The sequence below is a fragment of the Sapajus apella genome, unplaced genomic scaffold (genome assembly GCF_009761245.1).
Source record: "Sapajus apella isolate SASKATOON/1434 unplaced genomic scaffold, GSC_monkey_1.0 scaffold16, whole genome shotgun sequence".
NCBI classification, from domain to species: domain Eukaryota; kingdom Metazoa; phylum Chordata; class Mammalia; order Primates; family Cebidae; genus Sapajus; species Sapajus apella.
This window is the reverse complement of record NW_022436956.1, coordinates 15,046,743-15,061,282: the sequence shown is the minus strand read 5'-3', so window position 1 is coordinate 15,061,282 and position 14,540 is coordinate 15,046,743. Positions and strand designations below refer to the sequence as shown.

Below are 14,540 nucleotides of genomic sequence, written 5' to 3'. Positions count from 1 at the left end.
GACCTCGTGATCCACCCGCCTCGGCCTCCCAAAGTGCTGGGATTACAGGTGTGAGCCACCGCGCCCGGCCAACTTTTTTGTGTTTTTTAAAAGTAGTGTTGGACTTTATTCTGGTGCATAGTTAAGTTGGATCCTTGCAAACCTTATAATTAAGCCTTGTTATTAAAGTGGGCCCATTGCAGCCTTTACACTAGAATTAACTTAACCCAGTACTAAGCCAATACCCTTCTGAACATTCTATCTAATGTCCCATGTATTATACAATCTCCCAACTCTGGCTGATAGGAACACAAATTCTAAGTTCATTGAAAGCTCCAGAAACTGTTCTGACCACTCTTTTATTATTATTATCATTATTATTATTATTATTTCAATAGCTATAGGGGTATGAGTAATTTTTGGTTAACTGGACATTAGAGACTCAGAAAGGAGGAGGGTGGAAGGAGGGTGAGGGATGAAAAATTACCTATTGGGTACAACATACACTATTTGGGTGACAGGTATACTAAAAGCCCAGACTTCACCACTATACAATTCTGCCCACTCTTTGGTGATTCGTTAGCTTTGGGGCATTTACTCTCACAGATTATAAATCCAAGTAGCCAAATACTCAAGGGACACCTGTGAAGATCTCAGACCTCTGTCTGTTTCTGTGAAGCTTTCTCCTCTTTGGTACTCTGCCCTGCAAGTTCAAGCACCTTTGCTTCCTTGAACTGCAACTTTCTTCTCAATTCAGTGGGACTACCAGGTCTATTTTGCTTCTCTCCTTCTGCCCTGTGACCTGGAAACTGCCTCCAGCCAATAAGCCAAAGCAGTTGTAGGGCTCTTTTCATTGGTTCCCCTTAAGGTTAATAGCCCTGCACTATTGTTGTCTGTAAAGCATTTTTTCACATATTTTGTCCAGTTTTCTAGTTGTTTAAAGTGGCAAGGTAAATATAGTCACTGTTACTCTATCATGTTGAAAGCAGAAATGCTTACTGATGAGCAAAATTTGTTTTTCTTATTTTAATGATGCCTAATATATTATTTTTTTATTTTATGATTATTAATTTCTGGGTCCCATTCAAGACATCTTTGCCTACCTTTGAGTCTCAAAAATACTCTTCTATGCTTACTTTTAGAAAACAGACATTTGAAGCTACTATATTTAGACCTATGATCCAACTCTAATTTTTTGATATATGGCATAAGGTATTTTCTTCAGAATAAAGATGTCTAATTATTTAAGCACGATTTGTTGAAAGATTTTCTTTTCTCTATAGAATTGCTTTAGTGCCTCTGTCCAAAATCAATTAACTATGTTAGTGTAAGTCTGTTTCTAGAATCTCTATTGTGTTTCACTGATCCGCTTGTCTACATACGCCAATACAACACTGTCTTGATTGCTGCAGTTTTATAAGTCTTAAAGTAATCTAGTGTAAATCTTTCAGCTTTGTTTTGCCTTTTTGGGATAATTTGGATCCTTTGTACTTTTATTATTTTCACAGTAAACCTATAAAATGCTATCAGCAAAGCCTTCTAGGATTATGATTGAAATTACATTAACTCTTTAGATTAATTTGACAAAAATTACGTCTTCTCACTCATCAATATGGCTTATCCCCCCATTTATTTAGGTCTTCCTTAATTTCACTTAGCAACGTCTTATAATTTACAGTGCACTGTTCTTGCATATTTTTGTAAAAGACTTTTCTAACTATTTTGTTATTTACAATGGTATTGTAATTAGAATTTTTCCTTTTCCAATTGTTTTTCCAATTGCTAATATGTAGAAATGCAATGTATTTGTATTGACCCTGTATCCTCCAATCTTACTAAATTCACTTATTACTCCTAATAATGTTTTTAGCCACATAAACTATCATGTCATTTACAAATATATACTGTTTTACTTCATTTTCAGTACTTATGTCTTTGATTTATTTGTCTTGCCTTATTGCAGTGGCCATGATCTCCAATACCTTGTTAAATAGAAGTAGTGAAAGTAGACCTCCTGGCCTTTTTCCTGATCTATGGGGAAAGTATTCAGTTTTTCACCAGTAAGGATGATTTTAGCTGTAGGTTTTTAATAGATGCCCTTTGTCAGATTAAGAAAGTCACTTTTCTAGTTTTCTGAGAATTTTTATCATGAATGAATGGGGTTTTGTCAAATGCTTTTTGGGCATTTATTGAGATAATAATATGAATTTATAATAACTGATTTACAAATATAAAATGCATAAACCTCATTTAGTCAGATATATAACCCTTTTTATATATTGTTGGATTTAGTTTGAAATTAAATAATACAGCTTCAAATAACTCAAGAATCAAAGAAAAAACAAAAGAGAAATTTAAAAATATTTTGAACTAAATAATGAAAACACAGCACACGAAAATTTTATTTAATTTCTAAATATCTTATTAATTTTAAATTTCATTCCATCTTGGTTAGAAAACACTTTATAATATTTTAATCTTTTGAAATTCATTGAGACTTGTTATTTTACCTAGCATATGATTCATCTTGGTGAATATTCCATGGACACTCGTAGGGAAAACGTGTATTCAGCAGTTATGTGTAGTATTCTATAAATGTCAATCAGTCAAGGAATAGTGTCATTCAAATACTCTATATTCTAACTGAATTTTTGTCTAATTTTGCTATCAATATTTGAGTTGTAGATAAAATCTGCAACTATGATTATAAATTTTTATATTTATTTTGTTCTATCAGGTTTTGCTTCATTTTGAAGTCCTGTTATTTGATTTAGTATAGATTATTAAAATTATAACTTATTATTAGATTTTATTATTTTTTATTATTTTATTATTAAAATTATAACTAATTATTATTAGATTTTCTAATTATTATGCTTCCTTTATATAGTTATCCTTTTATCATTAGGAAGTATACCTTTAATTTCTGGTAATACTCTTTGTCTTGAAGTTTAATTTGTCTGATATTAATATAGCAACTCTAGCTTTTTGATGAGTTCTATTTAGATGGTGTATCATCAGTGTTCTACCAGAGAAACAGAACCTACTGGATATCTATATGTCTATAGATATATAGGGGGTGTGTGTGTGTGTGTGTTCAAAGAAAGAGAATTTTGAGGAATTGGCTTATGTGACTGAAGGGGTTGGCAAGTTTGAAATCTGTAGAGTAGGGTAGACTGGCAGGCTGGTAACTCTCTAGCAGGAGCTGAGGCTATAGTCAGTCCACAGGTGGAAGTTATTTTTCTGGGAAACCTTAATTTTGCTCTTAAGGCCTTTCAACTGATTGGATGAGACCTACTCAGATTATTAAGGATAATATTCTTTACTTTAAGTCAACTGATTACAGATGTTAATAACATCTACAATATACCTTCATGCCAACACCTAGATGAGTGTTTAATTGAATAACTGGGTACTATAGTCAAGCCACGTTGAAACATAAAACTAAGATATACCATCACAAATGGTACAACTTTTTTTTTTTTTTTTTTTTTTTTGAGATGGAGTCTTTCTCTGTCACCCAGGCTGGAGTGCAGTGGCGCAATCTCAGCTTACTGCAAACTTCCCTCCCAGGTTCAAGCGATTCTCCCGCCTCAGCCTCCTGAGTAGCTGGGATTACAGATGCACGCCACCATACCCAGCTAATTTTTGTATTTTTAGTAGAGACGGGGTTTCGCCATGTTGGTCAGGCTGGTCTCGAACTCCTGACCTCATGATTCACCTGCCTTGGCCTCCCAAAGTGCTGGGATTACAGGCGTGAGCCACCTTGCCCGGCCCACAAATGGTATATCTTTATTCATCCTTTTACTTTCAACCTGTTTGTGTTTTTTGTATTTAATGTGCATCTCATATAATCAGCACATACCTAGGTCCTGCTTCATTGTCCATTTTGATAGTCTACTCCTTTTAATTAAAGTGTTTAATTCATCATTTTATCAATAATTTGCCAAATCACATTTGATGCAATATAAATAAATTTGAGTTTACCTCTGTCATTTCCTATTTGTTTTCTATTTATTTCACGTTCTCTCATTCATTTGTTCTTCCTTTCCAGACTTCTTTGAAATTAATCAAATATTTCCAACTATTTTATTTGATTCTTTTATTATCTTTCTTATCTATTTTTCTTTGCGTTTTAGGAGTTGTCCCAGGTATTATAACATGCATCTTAATTTACCACAATGTACTTACAGTTAATATTGTACTTTACATAAAATGTAGGAATCAGGAAAAAATCCACTTACATTTACCCCTGTACTTTGCTCTGCTTTTGTCATATATATTAATTTACATAGGTTATAAACCCCTTGCTACAGTGTTATAATTCCTTCTTTAAACAGCCAGATGTCTTTTAAAGAATTTAAGATAAGAAAATATGATATGTGTGTTGTCTTTTATATTTACCCACATATTTATCGTGTCTGATGGACTTTATTTTTCCGGCAAATCTGAGCTACCATCTGGTGCCATTTCCCTTCAGCCTGAAAAACTTCCTTTAACATTTTTTGTAGTGTAGTTGTGCATCTAATGAATTCTCTTCATTTTTATCTTAAAATATATTTACTTTGTCTTCATGTTTAAAAACATTTTGCTGAATATAGAATTCTGGCTTGGCAGGGTTTTGTTTTGCTTTTTCCTTTCAGAATTTTCAAGATGCTGCGCCATTGTGTTGATAAGCTGGTCGTGATCTGTAACATTGTTCTTCTCCGGATGCTTTCGATATATTCTCTTTATCTTTGGATGCCAGCAGCTTGAACCTCAGGTGCCTAGGTATGGTTTTCTATGTACTTACCTTGCCTGGGGTTCACTGAATTTTTTGAATTGCTAAATTAATGTCCTTCACTTAATTTATGAAGTTTGAGTCATTATTTCTTTAAACATCTGTCTGGCTCATTCTCTTTTTCCTCCTTTCCTCTTTAACTGCAGTGATACTCAACTTAGACTGCTTGATGTCCCAAAGACCTCTGAAGGGCTCTTCATTTTTCTTTAAAATTTTTTTCTTTGTCCTTGGGATAGGATGGTTTTTATTGGTCTATCTACAAGTTCACCAACTCTTTTGCCTGCCATCTCCAATCTGCTGTTAAACCCATCTAGTGAACTTTTTATTTTATTTCTTGGCCATTTTTGGTTCTAGAATTTCCATTTGGTTCTTTTATTGTAGGATTATTTTTCTGCTGATATTTGCCATCTGTTCATTCATAATCCATATATTTTTCTTTACATTCTCAAATATTTATAAGAGTTGCTTTAAAATCTTTGCTAATTGCAACATCTGGATCATCTCAGGGTTGGGGTTAACAGAATGCTTTTTAATTGAGTATGGGCCATGTTCTGTTATTTTGCACATCTGTTAATTCTGATTAGATACTGTACATTATTAATGATATATAGTAGAGACTCTGGATTCTGTCATATTTCTTTGAAGAGTAATTTTTTTTTGTAACTTTTAGGTTTGGGGGTACATGAGAAGGTTTGTTACATAGATAAACACAGGTCATGGGGTTTGTTGTACATATTATTTCATAACTCAGATATTAAGCCAAGACCCAAGAGTTATCTTTTCTGATACTCTCTCTCCTCCCACCCTCCCTCTCAAATAGACCCCAGTGTCTGTTCTTTCCTTGTGTTCATAAATTCTCATCGAGTTCCCACTTAGAAGCGAGAACATGCAGTATTTGGTTTTCTGTTCCTGCATTAGTTTGCTAAAGATAATAGCCCTCAGCTCCAACCACGTTCCCAAAAAAGACTTGATCTTTTTCATTTTTGTGGCTGCATAGTATTCCACAATATATATGTACCATGTTTTCTTTGTCCAAACTGTCATTGATAGGCATTTAGGTTGACTCTATCACTGCGCTATTACGAATAGTGCTGCAATTAACATTCATGTGCACGTGTCTTTATGATAGAATGATTTCTATTCCCCTGGGTATATACTCGGTAATGGGATTGCTAGGTCAAATGATAGTTCTGCTTTTAGCTAGAAGAGTAATTTCTACTGCAGCTGTTAGTTAACTTGATTAGACTCAAACTCCAAACTCTGCCTCTCCTGTGGTGAGCAACATTTGAAACCTTTGCTCAGTTCTTTCAGCTTCTAGCTGCTGCTTTTTTTTTGCCAGGCTGCCTGGGGTCTCCCTCATGCTTGACAGTTCAGCTTTATAGCTTAGCAACCAACCAAGAATTTGAGCAGATTTAGATTTTAGGGTTCACGCCCTCTGCGGTTCCCTCCCTTTCAGCATTCCCAATTTTCTGATTGCTCTCCCCTTACACTTCAAACTAGTAAGTCTGCAGCTTCTGCCAATGAACCCACCCAGATGGCATGCCCTCAGAAAAAGGCTGCAAACTCATAAGTCTCATTCTTTGCAGTTCATTTTTCATGGATGGACATTGTTTCCGTTTATGCCTGCATTTAATTATTCTCCAATGTCTTCAAGTAAATGGGCTTTTTAAAATATTTTATCTAGATTTTATAATTGTTATGTGCTGCTGGTGGCTGCTTGGGGAGGAGAGCAGGAAGGCGGAACGGTTAGTACAATAAAGCTATTCTTCCATTACTGAAAGCCAGAACTTTATTGTCCCTTTTACACAGTAGGAAACTGAGGCCCAGAGAACCAATGTGACTGATTCAGTGTCTTGTGGCTAATAATCAGCTTTAATATCTAAGTCTTGCTATTGTTGATTGATGGGGGCAGATGCCCCTCTGATTTTTTCTATCTTTAAATGTCTCCATCTTCCTCTCTCTTCTCACCACTCAAACAGATTTACCCTGGATCCTGTGTGAAGTGTGAACATCTTACTAACTGTCCATTCACAAACTGCACTTGCCTTTTTCCTCAGTTGTCAGTACAACTGCTGGGGCATGGTGGTGGCTGCTGGCCACACAGATGCTGGATAAGACTTGTGGTAGTGACAGCAATGCTGCCAGCAGCACCCTGGACACAGCGGGCAGTTGATTACCAATTGTACTAGGGAGGCAGAGAGGGTACTGTAAACAGGATCTGGGGCCATAAGTGCTGAGTTTGGTCCTCAATCTGCAGCATAATCATTATGAGACCTGAAACAATTCTAATTATCACTCCAAACATCAATTTCTTATGTGTGTAGTTGAATGATAATTCACAGTAGTATTGTATTGTTCTGAAGATCAAACAGAGGAGCATCTATGCTTTGTAAACTGTGCACAAATATGAGTCCTCCTCGTTGTTATCAGTGACTGGTGAGGATGGCAGATGGTGAAGCTGGCCACATAGGCACAGTGGTTATTGCCAGCAACCAGGGCAGACGGAAGCCTCTGGGTTAATTCTCTGAGAGTTAAACTGGGTAGTGAAACCCACACAGGAAGGGTATAGAGGTGGCCCAAGAGACTGTAAATTTGAAGCTGAAAAGATTTGGAATCGTCCAAGTTTAGCCACAGCGACAAGGGTGTATATAAAGAGGCAGGACTGGTCTGTGATCATAACTGGAAATGAGCAGCTCAAGCGTTTGAGCCCCGTTTGGAGAAAAGCTGGGGTAATCAGAAAGCGAGGGTTGGCAGGAAGCCAGAAAAAGACAGGGAGTGTTTCTATGAGATCCAGCAGTTCGGGGGGAGCCCTATGGCATAGCTGGTGAACAGGGACACTTCCAGCACCAGCGAAGCATGTTCTGTTGGAGGACAGGGGACTTCATGGGGTCTTCCTGAGAACTTCCGGTGACACTTCACAGGGATGGAGGAACCATCATTTGTACTGAGTCCAAGCCCACTGAGAAGCCTGGAGACCTGGTCAGCCTCCCAGAGAAGCACCATATTTGGCAGACCCGCATATTGGACACTCTTTCCATTCATCACAGTCACAGCTAACACGCTTGGCGCGGGCACCGTTCTAGCACATGTGTCTGCCAAGTATTTGTAAGGGTGTCTCACAACAGCTCTGTGAGAACCTTTCAAACTGCGTTGACGTTATGGTTTCTTCTTCAGTCTCCTGGAAGTTTATCATGAGTCAGTTGCCCGAAGACAGATTGCCTCTGATTCTACAGACAGAAGCAAGCTTCGAGGTCTGAAAGCAGTGAATGGACTACAGATTGCGGTGACCCCAGCCCCCACATACACACGCTCGGGGCTGCTCCCTTTAGGGGGCCTGACGTGGGGTCCAGCCAGGCACCCGACTGGCGTCTCTACACTGGCTGTGGACATAGTGGTGGTGGTGATGGTCACAGATTACCCATGATGTGGCAGATCTGGTGGGAGCCTCAGGCTGGGAACACCTGGGGTGGGGAAGGGACCTCCGGGAAGGAAGAGGGTCTTCCGTCTAACAAGTGATGACCTGAGGCGGCTTCAGGGAGTCAGGAGGGGCTGGACCAGCGCCCGAGTCCCACATATATGTGTAACGCACTGGAGTTTGCACTTGCGTGACCCTGTCACCATCGCCTCCTGGACTTCTCAGCAGTCTCCCGACTGCTCTCCGTAGAGTGACTCCAGCTCACCCCAAGTCACCCTCCACCCAGCAGCCAGAGGGATCTTTCCGAACATAAATTCCCTCTCGCCTCCACCTCCCACCTTCACACCCTGCCCAAACTCAGTCCCTTCAGGAGAGAGACCCAGGCCTTGAGACGGTCCAAACCCTGCAAAGTCTGGCCCGGTCGCGGCACCCTGGGAGCCCAGCGCGTAGAGGGCGCTTAGTGCGTAAGCGACTCGGCCGAGCGGCACCGGCGCACCTCGCGGGCCTGGGAAGCGCACCGAGGGAGCCAGCACCAGCTGAAGCGCTGCCCGAGCGGGGTCGCGCTTCTCTCCACCGCGAACGCCGGCAGGATGCGAGCGAAGGACCCAACGAGGGGGAGCCGAGGGGCGCGGAGGTGGGGGCGTGAGGCGCGGAGGGGGCGCGGTCGAGGCGCGGGACGGGCACGGGGTGGGGGCGGTGAGGCGAGGAGGGTGCGCGACGGTGGGGGCGTGAGGCGCGGAGGGGGCGCGGAGGTGGGGGCGTGAGGCGCGGAGGTCGGGGCGCGAGGCGCGGAAGGGGCGCGGTCGAGGCGCGAGACGGGCACGGGGTGGGGGCGTGAGGCGAGGAGGGTGCGCGAAGGTGGGGGCGTGAGGCGCGGAGGAGGCGTGGTCGAGGCGCGGGACGGGCACGGGGTGGGGGCGTGAGGCGCGGGGCAGGAGCCAGCCCCCGTGTGGCCAGGCGGAGAGGCGCGGCGGCCGGGGCCTTGAGGGCGATGGGAAGCGCGCGGCCCCCGCGCTCTCAGCGTTCCCCGGCCTGCCCCAGCTCGCTCGGCTTTGATGGCTGCTTCCGCTCCCCATAATGGCGTGTTTCAAGGCCAACGCAGTCCTGGGCCTTACGTCCACCCTCGGGCTCCCTTTGAGCTGCAGAGGACCGCGGTGAAATCCCCCCTCCGACCGGCTGTTCTGGCTCTCGAGGGAGGCCCAGGGAGCGTGTGCTAGGGGCGTGCTCCGTGCCAGGCTCCGTGCCGAGCCCTGCTCGTTGCTTATCCCGGTTTCTGTCCCTGGCCCTGGCCCCGGCCACTTCCCCTCTTTGCGCGTGGGCACTGTGTTTATTAGTTCGTTCCCCATCCCCACATCAAGCACTGCCTGGCACAGAGCGGGCACTTGGCAAAGGCTTGCCGGTTGCGCGGACGAGCTCATCTAATGCTCGCAGGTGCCCTCTGCGGTGGGCACTTACTATTTCCTCGTGAGGGATCTGGGATCCGCTGGGGGCCCCTGCCCAGAACGTTGCAGCCTGTGGAAGGCAGCGGGCGCCGGGATGGCGACTGGATCGGATGAGCTTCTCGGGAGATTCCCTGAGCTTGGTGAACCGGGAGCCCTCCCTGACGGTCAGGCCTAAACCCACTGCCAATAGCAGAGCAGCGCAAGGCGGAAGGGGGCTGCCTGCCCCCGCACCCGGAGAGGCGGAGGGGCAGCCCTGTGGAAGTGGCGCCCACAGTGCCGAGCTCCTGTGTCTGGGAGGAGGCGGGCGCTGGGCGACCCGCAGGCAGAGCTCCCTCGCTTTCTCACAGCTCGGCTCGCGGGAAACCACGCTGTCCCACCGCACAGTGAAGTGAGGCAATGGCTGCTCCCAACAGAGGCCTGGCTGGGGGAGGGGCACTGATACCCCGGGACCCCCTGGGCCCTCTGGAGGATGGAACTCTGTCTTGACCACACAGGTGCAACCCATTCTTGGCACACCGGCGTACCTTGCCCGCAGGTAGTGCTCTGCTCTCGTAGACAGGGCACAACTTCTAACCAACCCTCTGACCAAGGCTCTCTGCCTTTCACAAGGAGCCCCCAGCACACTGGGTTTCCTCACGGCCTGCCTCCATCTCCCTAAGCCCCAACTGCTCTTCGGAACCTGGAGCTCCCTTCCCTGCCCCAACTGCACCTCCGTGGACCCCATTACCCTACTTTCTGTCTAGCCCAACTGCCCTATCCTTTATGCAGGCTGTCGGGGGCAATCGTGGTGAGCATGGGTTATGGAGTCAGATCGCCTGGGTTCAAATCCGGGCTCTGCCATCTTTGGAGTGTGGGACCTTGGGCCAGTTCCTTTATTTCTCTGCCGCAGTTTTCTTATCTGTAAAATTGAAGGAATGGTGGCATCTATCTCATAGGGTGGCTGTGACGGTTAGAGGGCACACTGCTACAGGCACAGTGAACGTCAGCTCTTGTTGCCAGCCTCCCCCCACGCACAGCACGCGCAGCTTAGTAACTTTACCCTAACCCAACACATAACGCTAACTTGTCCCTCCTAATGGCCTGTCCCTCATTTGGCTTGTCCACGAACTGTGGTTCCTCGATCTCACCACAGGGTGTCTCCACGCCACTGCTCACCAGCCACCTGAGGCCCAGGCTACTGGCTGAGGCCCTCCTGCTCCTGGGGGGCCTGTTTGCACCTGTCTTGTGTTCAGTGGGGACAGGCTCTGACTCCTCTGGGAAGCTGAGGGCTGTCACTGACCTGTACCCCCTGCCTTGTGGGGGTCAGCGGAGTGGCTTGGAACAAAAGTGCCGCTTTCCACGTGGCGTCCTCTCTGCCTATCCATAGTTGCCCCACACTGTTGTGTCAGGAGTCTGAGCCAGCGCCTCAGTTCCCGAGATTCACGGCAACAGAGCTGTGGGGAGATCCCACGCCCTCCCATGCGGGGCATTGACCTGCCTGGAGAGAGGGGCTCGTGCCACCCACGCGGGGCCCCTCCCCAGCCTGGCTTGGTAACTGTGGACATCTGTGCTGCTTCCTCTTCTCCGCAACCCATGCTGCCCTGAGTGTTCCCCTGTGAGGGTCATTAGAAGGGGGTTAATTACCTCCTTTTGGAAGTTTCAATGAGATCATATAGGTGAAAAACATCTTGCAAGCTCTTTATTGCAATAAAAATGTTGCTTGCCAAAAACAGGGAAATGGGGGCAAGGTCAAATGAATGTCCCAAAGCCACATAGCAAGTCAGTGGTGGCCACAGGCTTCCTGATCCCAATCTAGCAATTCTCTCAAGAAATTTCACTTTGGGTGGCCTCCTTTGTGTGGGCCTAGTCCAGGGCGTTGAAAGGGCACAGAACAGAGATCCTGGGGAGGAGGTGGAAGCTGGGGATGAAAGAGTTAAGGGGACCCAAAGCTGGGATGGCTGAAGGCTATTAACAGACCGGTATGAGAGGATGAGGCCAGCAGGGACCTGGCTTTGATTAGGCCCCCATGGCCATCTGGAGAACCAGACACTGGAGATGCATTGGTTTTATGGGGTCAGATAACATAAATTATAGGGGCACTAATGGGGCAGAGGGGTTCTTCCCACAGCGCTTCTGAAAGGGTTGCATGGGGGGCCCTCTTCCCTAGCAACCTGGGCCAATCCCAGCTCCTCCAGCCTCTGCTGTATCTCCCTGCCTGCAGTACAATACCCCCCACAGGAAACGCCATGCAGGAGTCTGAGAGCATGCACCAGACCCAGAGGAAAGAGAGACCCTCTGCTGCCTCTACAGGAGCCACATCAGGACGGTGGTACTGCCCGCAGCCATCGTACGATGGGAGACCCAACATCTGGCTCAACAAATCCTCAACAGCCAGTCAATTGAGAATGGCCATGTCCCATTTGTCTCCAAGACAACTGCAGGACTTGGACAGTCATCAGATCACACCCTCGATGGAGAAGGGCTTGGTGACCATCCTGTCCAAACGCTTCAACTGAAGCCCAAGGCTACACGGCTAACTGACGTCGATGCTGGACTTGAACCCTAGACTCCTCATACCTAGGCCAGTACCTTTTGCCAGCATCATGCAGCCCCTCTGGATCTCAGTATTTTCATCTAACCATAGCTGTTTGGCCTTCCTCCCAGCTGAAGTGGAATGAAAAGCTGGCTGAAAAAGGCTTTGAAAAGTTAAAACCACAATATGAGTGATTGCAGCATTATTGCAGTTTTGTGAGCAGAAGCTGGGGAGCCCATGGAGTTCCTCAGGAATGGAAAGCTGGCTGAAAAAGGCTGGGGAGCAGGGATGGAGGGTTGACAACCAATTCTTCCACCACTTTATATACAGTCTTAGCTAGTCAGAAAACAACCTAAGCAATGTCTAGCAAACTCGAGGTACAAATCTCAAATGCAGCGATTTCTCTCACAGATGTCTTTGTACAAGACTGTTCATTGCAGGTTTGTTTGTACTAACAAAGACTGGAAACAACCTAAATGTCTATCATTAGGGGATGGAGTAAGTAAACTGTGGTACTCATACGATATAACAGCAGGCAAAGAATGAAGTAGATTTATATGCGTAGACAAATGCAGTCAATTTATGTGAGGATCTGCAGGATAGATTGTTAAAAACAAGCCGTATGTGGAACAGTAGAGATACTATGTTCCTGCTTATGCCTGAGAAAAGAAGGTACATGTAAAGCATGGGAAATTTCTGAATGATGCACAAATTCTGTTAATAGTAATTGCCTCCAGGTTGGGAGACAGGTGGCTTCCAGTAAAGAAGCCACTTTATAATGAAAAGTTTGCTTTTCATTATATTCCTATTTTAGCATATGTATATGTTCCACTTTTTCAGTTAAATGGAGAGAGGTTTTTTTTTAAAAAAAAAAAAAGAAGAAGAAGAAGAAGAGGAAGAAGAAAGAAGAAGAAGAAAGAAGAAGCAGAAGCAGAAGCAGCCAGTCCAGAAAAATAACTGCTTGGAAATAACCACATTTCTGCACTCCATCCACCTTCTGCCTTCCCAGTCTTGCCCCTGCTCCCTTGCACAGCTCTGACCCACACCAGCCAATAAGTCTCAGCTTCCACCATAGCTACAAGCCTTGGGGGCAGCTGCCCTTCATTCTACAAGAACCAAGGCCTCCCTGTCATGCCCAGCTGCAAGAAGACTCAAGGGTCCTCATACAAGGATCTCAAATGCTTGGAAAGGGGGCATTATCCCAGGTGACGCCCTTTGAGCGAGCCAAGGGGCTTGGTTTCCTATTAAGCCCATGGAAGGAGTGGCAGTTAAACACCAAGCTTCAAAGAGTTGAGGATTTTCAAACATCGCTTTTGGGGAATCTGCAGCTTTTATTGGAGGTGTCAGACATTAACGAGGGCTCTGCATCATTCCCAGCCTGCCGAGCCCTCTCTCCCTCTCTTTTCCGCCCCCACTCATTCCAGCAACCAGCTTCCCCCTTTTGATGAATCAGGAGAGGCTGAGAGTTCAGGAGGGTATTTCTGTCCCACTCTCAGCCCACCTTCTCCCCCATTTGCTTCAAGAAGATATGGAAGCTGAAAGGACACAAGGCAGGGGAGGTGGGGGAGAAAAACCAAGGGAATGGCTGGGGAGCAGGTTCAGACAGAGGCAAAAGAATCCAGCCTTGCTCACCTGCTCCTTTGGAAACAGTTTCATGGCAAAGAATTAGGAATTCTGGAGCTAACCTTCTGCCAGCTGGGATGAAACCCTCAACGCACAATCACTCCCTCTGGGCAATGATCATCCTCTTGGATATTTTGAGATCCTTAATGGAAGGAGTTGTAGGAGCTCCATTTTGTCCAAATATGTAGCTACATATGAGCTTTCTTTGACCGCATTTCCAATGCTGGTTGAGTTCCCAGCCTTAGGATGTACCTAAGATGCACCTTCTAATTCACTTGGAACAAACAACACACTCAGAAGTATTTGGAATGGATGTATGCATTCATGTGTACATGAATGAATGAATGAATGACCCTGTTTTATCCTTATCTTTATTTACCAAATGAAGATATGAGATTAGATGTTAGAAATTAGACACCAGATTAGATTCGACGCTAGAAATTATTCTTGTTGGTTAGGGATTGGAATCTCTGAAAAGACTTTACCATGAGTTCTTAAAGGAGAGGTCCCCTGTCCTACTCATGTTTTAATAAATGATGGATGGATGGATGGATGGATAGGTGGAGGATTATATAGTATTGTGAAAGGAGCGCACCAGACATTGACCTTGAGATAAGACTTCTGTCCCGTTCTTCTCCAGACCTCTTTGTCTCTCTCTTTGACTTCCTGTCCTTTTTCTAAAATCCCTTCTTTCTGTTTCCCTGGACCAGTGTCCCTGCCCTATCCTTTCCCACAGAAAGTCCCCTTATTGATGGCCTAGCTGGCATCGGTGTGATGAAAGCCCTTCAG

The 14,540-nt window shown here is 45.1% G+C and overlaps 1 pseudogene; it reads left to right on the top strand.

Annotated features, from left to right (window-relative positions):
* Positions 1 to 9,251: 9,251 nt before the first annotated feature.
* On the top strand, positions 9,252 to 12,111 carry LOC116556430 (annotated as a pseudogene).
* Positions 12,112 to 14,540: the final 2,429 nt, after the last annotated feature.